Below are 14,033 nucleotides of genomic sequence, written 5' to 3' on the forward strand. Positions count from 1 at the left end.
TATAGTAGGGAGAATACAGGAAAATTATATTCTGTGTTATATTCACCCTACAAGAAGATTTTTTTTTCTCTAGAAAAACATCTTACTTCCCCAAATTCAGTTAAAATGGTTTACTTTGTTAATATTAGTGGTAGGAAACATGCCCAGAATCAAAAGCAACTTCATTTTATTACCCTGTTTTCTACCATTATCTGTGTTTTCATGGTGCTATTAATCACAAGTTTGGCTATTTTTATGGATCATATAAAAATTGCAAACAAACAAACAAAACCATGTTTAATCAGCAAGTGTTCTCCTGGGGTAGACTGAATAATTCACTTAGCCTGAAAGCTGCAGTTCAGGAAGGCCGCTGTCAAGTTGCAGTCATGCTGCCTCTGGGCTTGACAGGTTAGAATGGTCCCCATGAGCTTAGAGCAGCCCTCTGGACCTGCGCAGAGTTCCAGGTTTGAGACTCCTCTGAACCAGGGACAGCCAGCTGCTTTACCCCAGAGACTAAAGTCACCCTGGGAATCAGAATAGATCTCCTCCAGCTTCGTACCTCCAGAACCTGTGAAGAAGTACACATGGGTTAAGGGACAGTTCCTTTTATAATGCATTCAGCCTGGAAACTGGCCCTGACCCTTTAAGATAATCTTCTTTAGAATATGATTTGACTGGAAAGGTTCTTAAATACATGTAACATGGGATTTTTCTTAGCTGGAATATTTTTTTCCACTTTCTGCCCACATGCCTAAGGCTTCTGAAGCAGCCAGTGTGTATGTAACAAAATTTATAATTTTATGTAAAATGAGGACCTCATTAGGTAGTTTTTATGAGTTTCCAACCTCATTGTTGTTTCTGCTTCTGGTTTACTTTAAAAGTGAGACTTGATATGTCATTATGCATACTTATATTGTGTTAAGCGTGTGTAATGCTTGATGTGTACAGTATAGTACTGAACTTATAATTTGAATCAAGTATGGTATTCTCTGTTTTTAGTTGGCCACCTGGCTGGCTTTGCAGAGGTGTTCCCTGAGCTGGTTGTGGGGGGTGAGGGTGGGGAGGACAGCCTTCATGGCTTTGGCTGTCCTACGGTGTACCACACAGTATCCTCATCTCAACATTGAACATTTCAAAATGAGTTGGTAAAGGACTAAACTTCTGTGAAATAAAAACTGGTTTTAAGAGAAGTACATCTTAGCAGTAGTAGGAATTAAAGAATATGCTTTGGATACACAGCATCTGGAAAATACCTCACAGTATTCTGTTTGGGCAGGGAAATGATGACCTTAGTTAGTGCTTGCAAATTTGACCTTGTTCTTGAATGACCTTGTGCAATGAGTGGGACTGCTGCTTTTTCTCATCTTTTTAAAATTTGAAAGAATCCAAATTTACAAAATAGAATTACAGCTAAAAGACTGCTCTTTTTCCTAAGTTTCTGATCTAATGTCTTATCACCTCTGAAAAGTATGTAGTTCCAGCAAAAAAGAACACTGTCCTCCAAGACTGTCATCAATTATGCAATGACTGCAGTCATCAATATTGGAATTTTAACATCAATTCATTGCTACCATCTAATTCTCAGACTGCATTTGAGATTTGCCATGTGTCTTCACAATGTATTTTGTAGCCAAAGATCCTGCTCAGGACTTCCATTTGCATTTAGTAGCCATGTCTCTGTAGTGTCCTTCAGTCTGGGCAGTTCCTCCATCTAGACTTTGTGGCCTTCTTTTTTTTTTTTTTAGGATTACAAGCAGTTATTTCATAGAATGTCCCTTGTTTGGGTCAGTCTGATATGTTCTTCCTGATCAAGATCAAGTTATTCATCTTTGTCAGAAATAACACAGAAATAATATGATGCTCTTTTAATTGTATCTCATCAGGAAGTACACAATTTTCATTTGTTACATGACTGTAAGTGTTCATTTTAATTACTTGACTAAAGAGATGTTTGCCAAACTTCTTCACTGTAAAGCATCCCTTTTCTCCTTTCTAGTTAATAAATATTGTTGGAAAGTAGGTTGAACCTTCGTATATCTTCTCTTCCTCATCAGAATTTCAAGTTATCCATTTGTTCATTTATATCTGCATGGTGTCATGGTCTCCCATGTTATTTGATGAGTAAAAGTTTGCTCCTATCATTATTATGCTTTGATGCTGAAATTATCTTATCCTCAACCAGTGGGAGCCAGGTCAAGCTGGGTCTTGTGTCCATCATTCTTTTAGGACTTCCTTGCTTCTTTTTCAGAACAATATATTCTGGTCTCAGCTTGAGTTTTCCTTGTCGCAGCATTGGATCAGTTGCTTCTCCAAAAGCCCTGATTTCCTTGAGTGGAGTGTGATTTTTAGAATCCAAGATTGAGGTGTTAGTCATTGCTAATAGAATTTCCTTTCTCCTAGGCCAATTAGTGGACAAAGCTGGGGATATATAGCTATCCAGGTAGATATACAGATGGACAGATAAAGGTATAAATATAAATGTAGATGTAAATATGTATATGTATCTATGTATATACATATAAATATATATGTGTATATATCTATATATACTTGCACACATGTTTCTGTGTATCTATGAGTCCTTCTAGAAATCCATGATTCATACCCTGTCATTAATTCCAATATAACACCACACCATTTCTTCCAGATTAATCTCTCTCTTTTACTTGTCCTTCTGTCAGTGAGAAACCTTACTTTTAGATCCTTAGTGTATTTATTTATGTGATTCATCCCTGATCTGAGAGCTGGCTCTGACCCTCCCACCCACTCCACCCAGTACAGTACCCTCCTCTCTCTACTGAGGCTCTTACTTTTCATTCCAGGCTGTTCAATCCTTCCTTAGTCTCTTTGTTGGGCTCTGACTCTCCACAGTGGGCTTCCCTGCTCCATGGAAGCCTTTTCTACCCTGTTTGGGCTCTCACATCCTCAACTGAGGATGCCATCCTCCATGAGGATGCCCTCCTTATCCTGGGCTCTTAGCCCTGCTGGATGACACAGTGCAGCCCCTGACCCAGAGGTCTGGTCTTACGGCTTGAGCTTTATACCAGCTTGCAGAGCATGCATATGGTGTAAGTTCCCATGGCCTACAGTAAGAACTGTCCTTACCTCTTTATTGGTAGCTGTTCCTTCTCTGCCTCACTTCCTAACTTTCCTCTCAGTGTTTTCTTCCCCTGTCTCATGAACAACTTACCCTGGAATCCTCATCTCACTGTATTTGGAGGAACTCAAATGGAAACCTTCCTTTTGCTCCTTCAGGCTTAGGGGAAATAGCTTTTAGACCCTTGTAGAAGAAAGGTGCTTCGTCCTTCTTTCTTCACTGACTCCTTCCACACTTTTGGAAACTGTCTTTTAATTAATAACCCTTTTCATTTGGCTTTTTAACTCCATCTGTATCTGTGGAACCTATCACTGAATGGCACCAAAATGTGGCCAGCTCCCTCTACTCCATTCCCTCCTACATCCACTTCTCTGGGACACGGAGACCTCGTATTTTAATGAGTAACTTGAATCCTGTTGAATAATGTTCTCTACATTGTTGTCATATCTTTCATTAAGTTCACATGCTTCACAAAAGGGGACTAGCTTTTCCTTGTGTGATTCAAGTCCTCATCTCACGTCAACCCTCTCCATTTGCCCCACTTTTTTAAGTGGGTAGATGAGAAGTCCCCTGGTCCCACAGAAGCCAGGCTGTTACTCAGCCTATTTGTTAGTCAACCATTGTTCTATGAAAAGCATAGCTGAGGAATTTGAAATTTTCCAGAAGGAGGAAGGCATCAGTATCAACATGTAATCTCCTCCTCCAGGGTCTGCATTCTCAGTGAGATGAGAAAGATGGTGAATTCCTGTCTTCTGTCACAAGAAAGCAAAACTATGCCTGCGTCTCTTTCACTCCAGGCCATGTTTTATCTCTCTCTCTACCTTGTTGATTAGTGCTCATGAATTCAGTGTATGAATTTTAAGTATTCGCCACCTTGCCATATGTTCTGTCCAAGACAGTGAGACAGTCTGTGATCAAATCTATAAATAACCCCTACTACCAGTCCTTGTGGACTTGACTTTCGCAGTCTTTCAAACTCTGTCTGTTCTTGTGTCATTTCAGGGACATGTTCTAACAAGGACTCTGAGCCATCTCTTCTCCCTTGGGTTCCTTAGCGTAGTGCTCCTATGATTTTTCTTTGTTTAATATTTAAGAAGGTAGAAGTGTGGTCAGGCAGTTTCACTGGGAAATAAAGTCTCTGAGGGTAGAATTGGGAAAACCCTTCAGCTAAAACATGGATGTCTGTCCTTCTTTCTCCTTAGAAAAGGGTATCTGACTGTTGAGGAGGGTTAAAAGTGAATTTCTGGATTCATATGGAAGAAGCTTTCATCTTCAGGGTCAATAAATAGCATAATGGCATCCAAGTATGCTTCTTTGACAAAAATCCTGAATCCTAAAATGGGACTACTCCCTAATATGGCCTCTTTTTATTCTTTTCTTTTGGCTGAATGGTAATAATCCAAAGCAATTGTAGATTATGTATAATGAACTCGGCACTTCTTTTCCATCGTTATTTCAATAGTGTGGTGAAAATGCTTTCTTAAGACAGTTCAAAATGTCACATAAATTCCTGCAAAATCCCCAGTACGAAATCCAGGTGCCTCTAAATCCATTTGGAGTTTTGGTTTGTCAGAAATAAAATTAAACTGAAGACTTTATTTTTTCATATTTTTAAAAATGATGCCAAAGTAGGTATGGGTTTCATCTTGAAAGCACAGCAACAGACTCTGTTACAGACCAGGAGTGGTGGCAGTGTACACCTGTAATCCCAGTGACTCAGTAGTTGAGGTAGAACTGCAAGTTCAAGGCCAGCATTTACAATTTAACGAGAACCTGACTCAAAACACAAAGTAAAAAGGGTTGGGGATGCAACCCCTTGGTAGAGCACCTGCCTAGCATGCCTGGGCTCTATTCCCCAGGAGCACAAAAAACAGAAGACCTCCTTACAATAAAAAGAAACCCTTTTGTCATTATAAATACCCCTTACAAACTTGGAGGTAGCTCTTGAAAAGCACCTCCTTCTTAGTTTTCTTCTAACACCTTTCCTTATCAGTTTGCAAGCCTCTTTCAGTTCCTCCCACATTTTCCCATTAGAAACAGCTGATAAATTAGTGTACTCTTTTTTTCCTATTCACATTGTCCCTGTGTTGGTTTCCTATGACGTTGTAACCTATGACTATGCACTAGGTGATTTGTGTTGCTTAACAAAAATACACACTTATTCTGTTACAGTCCTGGAGGTCAGAAGTCCAAAGTCAGTCTTACTGAGCTGAAGATTGGCAGGGTCAGTTCTTCTTGAGGTTCTTCCTTTTCCCACCTTCTGGTGGCTACCAAGTGTGTGGCAAGTCATTCCAATCTCCACTTCCATAGACACATTGCTTTCTCTCCTTCCATAGTCACATCTCCTTCCATCTTCCTCTTGGAACAGCATTTGGGATTATATTTAATCTAGTCCCAAATTATCTCCCCATCTCAACATCCTTAGCAAACACATCTGCAAAGTCCCTTTTGCCATAGAAGTTAAAATTCACAGGTTCCAGGGATTTGGATCTGGTTATATTTTGAGGACCCTTTTCAGCCTACTCTGTAACCTAACCATTAGGCTGTCTCTATTAATGTCTTACATACTCGTGCTCCAGGTACATGAGATCATTCTGTCACAACATCCTTGGAAGTACTGCCTTTCTTACCCTGTGTTTGATTTATAACAAATAACATTGCCTACCACATTATACCTTGAATTTCAAAAGAAAGCCACCTGGAAACTGGAGCTTTTGAGGGGATGGAGAACCTCTGAACCTTCCTCCCACTCCTGGTATGGGTTTCTGTTCTTAAGATTGCCTACCTCCTCTGAGACTCTTGTTCAGAAACTCCACACCCTTTCTTGGGAAAGCTCTAGTTATTATCTTCTTTAGAATCTTTTCCTGTCCAGGGGGCCATGCTTTGAGTCCTAGTCCTACAGTCATGAGCAGAGCTTTAGACTTCAGCCTTCCGGGTGACTGAAGCCCATTGCTCATTGTGCACATGCTGGGGCAGAAGGAGGACAGGGAGTATGGGCTTCAGAGCAACTGACACTGAACTCAACTACTTCAATGCCAGTTGTTTTTTCATTACTTTTACCAAAAGGAGCTGCAGACCCAGTGATTTATTTGCTAGTTAATAAAGAAAACACATCCCTGAAGATGAAACTATACTGAAGAGTCAGTATGGTCTGAACCCTTGTTAAGAAAAGACTCAACTGCCTCCCTTAGTCTGGAGCCTGTCCTGCCCTGCATGTCAGTGGGTCCCCATCTCTCTGAAGTAAGGTTTTTTTCTTGCTGAATCTGGCAGAGCTTGCCAAAATCCTAAGAGAAGTCGACATTAGCTTTTAATGCTTGCTTGCTTTATTAATGTGGGAAGTAGACTAGACTTAATTGAATTATTTTGGGTCAGAGTTTCCTTTCTAATGGAAATCAGGGTGGGTATCTTCTATTTTTTTTTTCTCTCCCATGGTATATATTAAATGCTATGGTGTCTGAATTTATTTCTTTGCAATGGTCAAGAAAAATAGATCTTTCTGGGAAGCACTCTTAGCAGAAAGAAACCCAAGTGAATGAATATGAGAAATATGGGAACCACTGACTGCTTTCCAGTTGGAAGTTGGATCCGGTCTAACTTTTCCCAAACAAGGCTTTGAGAGCAAATCCTTTTGGTATGTGAGGATCAAAGGAGTGATTTAAAATAATCAGACTGTCTTTCCACGCTTCTCCTCCCTTCCTAATTCCACTCTCTCATCCTAAAGGAATAATTATGTTGAATTCTGGATTTTAAGCAAAGTACTAAAGAAATTTAACCATTCAGAATTTTTACTGTCTAGAATCATCAGTTGTACATGGGAGAAAGCAAGGTCTGAGACATCAAATCTGATCAATCAAGGAAAAACATTTACAAAACTCAACCAAAAAGAGTCCTCCCAACCACGGACTCCCTGAGCTTCCCCAGCCCAACTTCATAGATGCCCCAAAGATGTGGAATGATTTCCCTGTGGTTGCTTTCCTAGTAAGAATCAGAAATGGGCAGAAACGATTGCATATCTCTTTCTCTCCTAATTTTTTCCTACCCAGTCCAACTCTGCATAACCCTATATCCTCCCTAAATATCCATTCTCCTCTCTTTATCTCCTCTCTCCTTCAGCCACAGGAAGAGACTGTGATGAGGATAAAAAAAAAAAAAAAAAAAAAAAAAAAAAAAAAAAAAAAAAAAAAAAAAAGGAAGCAGGGAAAGGGTCTGGGAAACCAACTATGGGAGAAGAACCTTCTTGTTCTTCACCAAAACTTGACCCTCCCCTGCCTCCCTGTTCTACATGACCAATATTCTTCAACTCTGCACTCTGCCTTGACCCAAGAGACATGAGTGAAACAACCTTCCTCAATCAAAGTTTTTTTTTTTTTTCTCCACACATGAGAAGCTGTGACTAACAACTTTTTTTATTTTTTAATGAAAGTGTTTGTGGGAATGAACCTACCTTTTCATTTTAGACTAAATCCTTTGAGTTTAATTATAGCTCCGCTACTCCTTGAATTCGTTAAAATCTGAGATTTTTGCAATTATCATAACTTGAGCAAGAGCTATAATAATTATGCAATTATCACAATCCTTAGCCTAGGGTTTCTTCTGGTAAGTGTGGAGTGAAAGAAGGGCTTTTTGTCATTCACTAAAGTTTCAAAATCTTAATTCATCCTTATCAGAATCTATATTTTATGCTCACACCACAACTCCAGCAGGTATAATCTACTTACTAAACCATCAGTAGTAATGTGGCCCATCTTCAGGCTCTGGGCTGGCCACTGGTTTGAATTAGCTCCTGGTCCAGGTGGAAATGCACCAATAGTTTTCTCATAAATAATTACTTCTGTTTTACTATTTCCTGATAGCTGTTCTTCATGCCTACTTGCTTATATTGCACCTGTTAATGAAATATTCTGGGTTGTTCTGGGTAACTGAAAGATAATGGTGAAGATAAAAGTTAGATATATGGGAACAAATAAGGAGGAGGACAGAACCCGACAGTGCAGTTTGGGATATACTCCAGCTTTGCTGCAAGATGGGCATAAAACAAAAATGGACATGAATAAAGGGCAATCAAGGGCAATGGTCAACTGGTGACTGTCGATGGATGTTCAAATAGGAAGGAAATGATGTGTCATCTAGTTTAGTCTAACCTCTTATGGTCAATGTTATAATTTTTTCTAGAGTAGTGTTGAAAGAGTTTTTTAACTTTTGCTTGAGCACAGTTAGTAAAAGAGAGCTCACTGTCATATGGGGTCCCATTCCAAATATTAATAAAACCTCCAAATATTGGTACTGAACTGAGGTTTGTTTCCTTGTAAGATCACTTTTAGATTCCAATTCTCATTGTAGAGTAACACAAAACAAACCTTCCTCCATAGGAGAACTCCGTGTATAATGTCTTCCTTACTTCTTCCTTCCATTTCCTTATTTATTCCAGAAAAAAGTTAAGCCTGCTTAATACTGCATGCAAAGCATTCCAGTAGGTGCTACAGAGACTAAAAAATGTAATTCTTTATTAGTACCTTCAAGGTGCTACAGCTTAGTAGAGATAAAATAGACAATGTAGAACATAGTAAGTACCTAAGCTAGGTGAAAATTAAGTGTTAAATAGTTGACAGGCTGCGAGATACAAGAGAAGTAGGAATCCTAATTAACGAATCATATGTGAATTGAGCCTTAGAGAATGAGTAGGAGTTTGACAGGAGGAAACAGGCAGTATCAGTGTATATGTATATAGAGGGGATATCCAGGTGGAGGAGGCTAGGAGGAAACAATTACCCCACTTTCTACATGATTTTATGCATTAAAAAAAAAACCACACAGACTTAATAGATTAGACTTTGCTCTTTGAAAATTATTATTAAGAAAATAAAAAGTCAAGTCACATAGTGGTAGAAAATATTGGTAATTCATATATCTGACAATGGACTTGTGTCCATAATATATAAGCAATTGTTATAACTCAATAATAAGAAAAAACTAATTATAATGAGAAGATTTAACAGACACTTCACTAAAGAATATATAAATATAGCCAATAAGCACAAGAAAAAGGGGTTAAGCATTACTATTTATCAGGGCAATACAAATTAGAACCAAAATATACTACTACTCACTAGTATACTAAAATTAAGGTGCGGCTACTTATAGAACAACTGCAACTTTCACACATTGTTAGTGAGATTGAAAAATGATAATGCCACTCTGGAAAATACCTTAGCAATTTATTATGAAGTTAACCATAGTTTTATCCTATGACTTGGCCATTTCACTCCTAAGACTTTCCAAAAGAAATGAAAATAGGACAATGCAAAAAATATGTGCGCAAATGTTCCCGATATCATTATTCATGATAACTAAAAACTGAAAGCTACAATAATTCTCCACAACTGGTGAATGAATAAAATAATTATGAAAAAAATCTATACAATGGAGTAGTACTCAGCAATACAAAAGAACAAACTACCGATTTTATGAAATTGCATGAATGTATGTCAAAAACGTCTGGCTCATTGAAAAAAGTGAGACATGAAAGAAATGAGACATAATATGCAATGTAATTATATTTATATGATATCCTAGAAAAGGCAAAACTATAGTATCAGAAAGCACATCAATGATTTCCTAGAGCCAGGTGTAGAAGGAAGATCATGAGAAACCTTTTTGAGGTTATAGAAATATGCTGTATCTTAATTTCAGTGGTGGTTACATTATTGTATACATTTGCCGAAATTCATCAATCTGAACACTGAAAATTTGTGATTGTATCGCATATAAATTATACTTAAAATGAAGCTGTTAAAAAAGAGGAAGTGGTTATTCTTATTGGAAAGAGATTATTTCATCATATGGTTTTGTTGAGAAATAATTCACTGAAATTATTGCAAACCCAAAGGCTAAGAAGTCTATTAAAAATGTCTCCTCCTCTGACATTCTGCCTCTAGGAATATGATGTTCTTAAGAAATTCAGAAGGAGCTGAAGTGGTTTGGAAAATATACCTTGGTCTTTCTTCTTGAAATGGAACAAATCAATAAATGAAGAATATGGAGGGAGACTGTCAGCTCAAGCAGGAGGAGACAAGATCTGGGTCTGATTGTCCCTAAATGGGACACTAGGTGGGGGGAGGCATTTTATTTGTTAATAGATGATGGACAGTGTCTCTGACTTCTTATAATCTAACAGAGCAAGAGAGGCAATCTCTCAAAGAACAGATCAGAATTATTTTTTAGTGATCACCAGGGGCTAAAAGATTTGAGAGGGGCCATCTTGGATTGAAAGTCCATGGTAACACCTATCAGAAAATTGCCCCTTGAAGATGGCATAAATATGCCACGTGGTTAGAAAGAATTTGGACATATTTTAGAGGGGAGGACCCAAAATATGAAAATGGAATAGTGAATGAATCATTGGATGAGTGAATTTTGCTGCAGCATGGTTTTAATGGGAGTGAGCATGTATCAAATGCCTAGGATTGTAAAATTATGATTCTGAGCCAGGCCCTGGCAAGATGAGATCTATTAAAGGAGAACCAGGCAGGAAAGTTGTAGATTTAATTGTGACCTTGGTTATATATTGGTTTGATAAGTGGATGTCTCCAGAGGTTGGGATTATCCAAGGTAGGTGAAGGATGAGCAGTGAGTTTTGGGCAGCATGAGAACATTGCTTTTTCTCTTCTCTCTGGTATCCTTTAAAACAAGCAAACCAAAACCTCAATGCTAAAAAGCTAAGAGAAAGTGAAAGAAGACATTCAGGTACTAAGATCATGGTAGCCCTACTTGTGATAAATAAGGAAGTATTCATTTAAACATTGGGATTCATTTTTGGAATCACAATTAAACTATGCTAACAGAAGGAACAGAACAGGGAAAAAACATGAGCCCCTGAAATACATCCTGTCGTCACATAAAAATATGGAGCAGAATGGAATGCTACTTAAAGCAAAGGGTGCTTTTCAGTGAGTGCTTTCAGAAGACAAGGCAGAGAAGTCAGCTGTCTCTAGATTTCTAGGAGAAAGATGTTCTAAGCCTTTGTAGGAGCTTCAGTTCAGCAATCTGCTGAGTTGAGATCCCAGCAGAAGAAAATGTAGGGAGTAAGGTAATATATGTTCTAGGAAACAGGATTCATAGGCCCGTGGAATTTTTAGCTTCATGGGATAAGAGATAACAGAGACTGTGTCACAGAACTGAAAAGATAGGCTCAAAAGGAAGTATGGAAATTAGGGTCTTAATGGATACCCTACTCAGGATGACACCAGAGGACCATAACCAGATTGGAAAGGGAAATGGAAATAAGACATGTGACTTGTACTGTAATCATTGTACATTTCTGAACTTTCCAGGAAGCCTAAAATAGCTTTAGTACTTCTTTGTGAGAAAAGAAAGTATACCTTGAATTTTCCCTCAGATGTTACAATATTTTATGAAAAAATTTTCCCAGTTGGATTTAAGTTCCTGGTCACAAACTTTGAATTGTCATCATCAGCTGACTGGCATCTTGGCAAGACTAAAATTGAGATCCTTTTCTTTTTGATTACCCTTCTTCCTGCAGATGCCCCTGTCCACTGCTACTGCCTTTGGCCACATTCATGTGGGTGTAGCCTACCTGTTGTGTTCATTTGCCTCAGTTTTTCCTTAGATGACCTCTCTAGGACCTGGGGTTTGTCTTTATTTCTACGGGTATATATGTAGTGCTGCTGCTGTAGTAATCTTGTTATGTCTTTGGATTTTTTTAACGTAGGGAACAAAAGAAATTATGCTTCTTTCAGTGACAAAAGTCCCAGGCAGTAGTAATTGAAGGAATCCAATCAAATATTTGAGCCTAAGTCCTTTAGCTAAGCCTATGTGGAATAATAACTTGGGAAGGAAAAATTAAGGATATTAATTCTTTTGCATGTTAAATTATTTGGACTTTAACTTGCAGGAGAATTTAATCTTTGAACTTCAATTTCTTCTGGGAATTTCACAATGCTAGTGAGTTTATATGCAAATTTCAGGCATCTTTATGTTGTTGGAAATTTATTACTGGAATACATTACTGTTGCCATTTAATCACATTGCATAACCTCTTGTGAGTTATACTGGACAGTATAGTTGGGCATAATTTGGGCTGGGAAATAGAAGAGGGAGCAAATTCTCAGGTTTGAAAATAGTGCAGATTTGGAGTTAATCTAATTAGTGTACTGTCTGGGAGAAATTTCTTGCTTTCTGTTGGTAGTCACAGGAGAAAGCCAAAGCAGTGGGTGGATTGAGGATGCACCTTGAAGGTGAGAACAAGACTGTCTTGATGAACAGCTGATCTGTCTTGCAGAGGATAGTCACACTTTGGTTAATAAACTTCATAGTTAATTCCAAAGGATATGAGAAAAACTGATGGAAAATGCTTGGGGACTTGCACCCACCATCCCTGTCTGTTTTGGTTTGGCTGTGAAGTGTCCCCCAAAAGCTCATGTGTGAGACAATGTAAGAAGTTTCAGAGGAGAAATGATTTAGTTGTGAGAGTGTTAACCTAATCAGTGAATTAATCCCTGATGGCATTTACTGAGTGGTAACTGAAGGCAGGTAGGTTGTGGCTGGAGGGTGGGATCGGGGTGGCTTTGGGGTATATATATATATATTTATATTTGTATCTGGCAAGTGGAGTTTCTCTCTCTGCTTCTGATGATGCGAGCTGCTTCCCTCTGCCATACTCTCCTGCCATGATGTTCTGCCTCACCTCAAGCCCAGGGGAATGGAGCCTGCCTTCTATGGACTAAGACCTCTGAAACCGTGAGCCCTCAAATAAACTTTTCCTCCTTTATAATTGTGCTGATCAGATCATTTAGTTGCAGCAGCATAAAAACAGACTAAAACACTGTCAATCATCATTTTTAGTGTGAGGCTCCTTAACTCGCACTGTCTTTTACCCATCATTTTTACTTCATCCTTACCAACAGGTAGGAGATAACCATGGGTTCATGTTTATCTATTTGATGGAGCTGATCTAAGCACTAGGATGTTAATCTCTATTATTTTCTCTATCAATATGAGGTCAAGGTCCTGAATAGTGCTTTATTTTGAGATCCAAGTTATTCCATTGCATGAGCTTTCCTAAGGTCTAACTAGGACATGAATCGGGGAGAGTTCAGTAGAGAGGCTTTGTATAGTCTTTTATTAAACCTAAAGATTTTGATGTGCTTTTATTATGTCTCCCATTGAGAGTTTATTTCTCAGTTGGTTTTATATTTCAGAAATGGAATTATAATTTGGGGTGGGAGTTGATCACCTCTTTTATTTTTTCCTTCCCATAACCAGTAAAAAAAAAATAAACTGAAAAATACAATCAACTTAAATACAAGGATTTCATTTTTAAAAATCGGTGTGCACAGACAGCCATGGTCACTGCCCAGGTTTAACTTACAAAATTACAGTGTGCAGGGTGGTGTGACCACAGAGGCCTGTTTGAAGGTGGTACTAAAATATAGAAAGGTGGTCTTTTGTGCTTTACATCTTAGAACCCTGCCTCATTTTCAAATAAGACAGAATCACAGACTATTTACTATATAACTTGTGAAAAATGTTGTACAGGTACATGTCTACAAATAAAGAGTATAAATGGCTCTTTTTTCAGAATTGGTATCTACATGGGGGGAAGGTCAGAGAGGGCTCAGCTTGGTATCCCAACCTGTTAAAATGGAGATGCTGGAAGGACAGGATCTTGGGGCACATTGCACAGAATCCTCAGTCCCAGATAAGGCTGAAGCTCACCTGCCAGGGGAGAATTACAGCAGTCCAGGTGAGCAGCAGTGGTTTAAATAAAATAGGGGGCTCTGAAAGGCAGAGGGAAGGCACCTGGGACATGGAGAGCACCCCTTAACCCTCAGCCACTCACAGTCATAGTTCCCAGGGCAGTCTAGCTGCACCCAGGTTTCCTCTGAGAAAAGTTTTAGTTTCTCAGGCATGGAGAAGGCAGGAAATCAAATTTTTGAAA

This window comes from Sciurus vulgaris, assembly GCF_902686455.1.
Source record: "Sciurus vulgaris genome assembly, chromosome: 3".
Classification (NCBI taxonomy): Eukaryota; Metazoa; Chordata; class Mammalia; order Rodentia; family Sciuridae; genus Sciurus; species Sciurus vulgaris.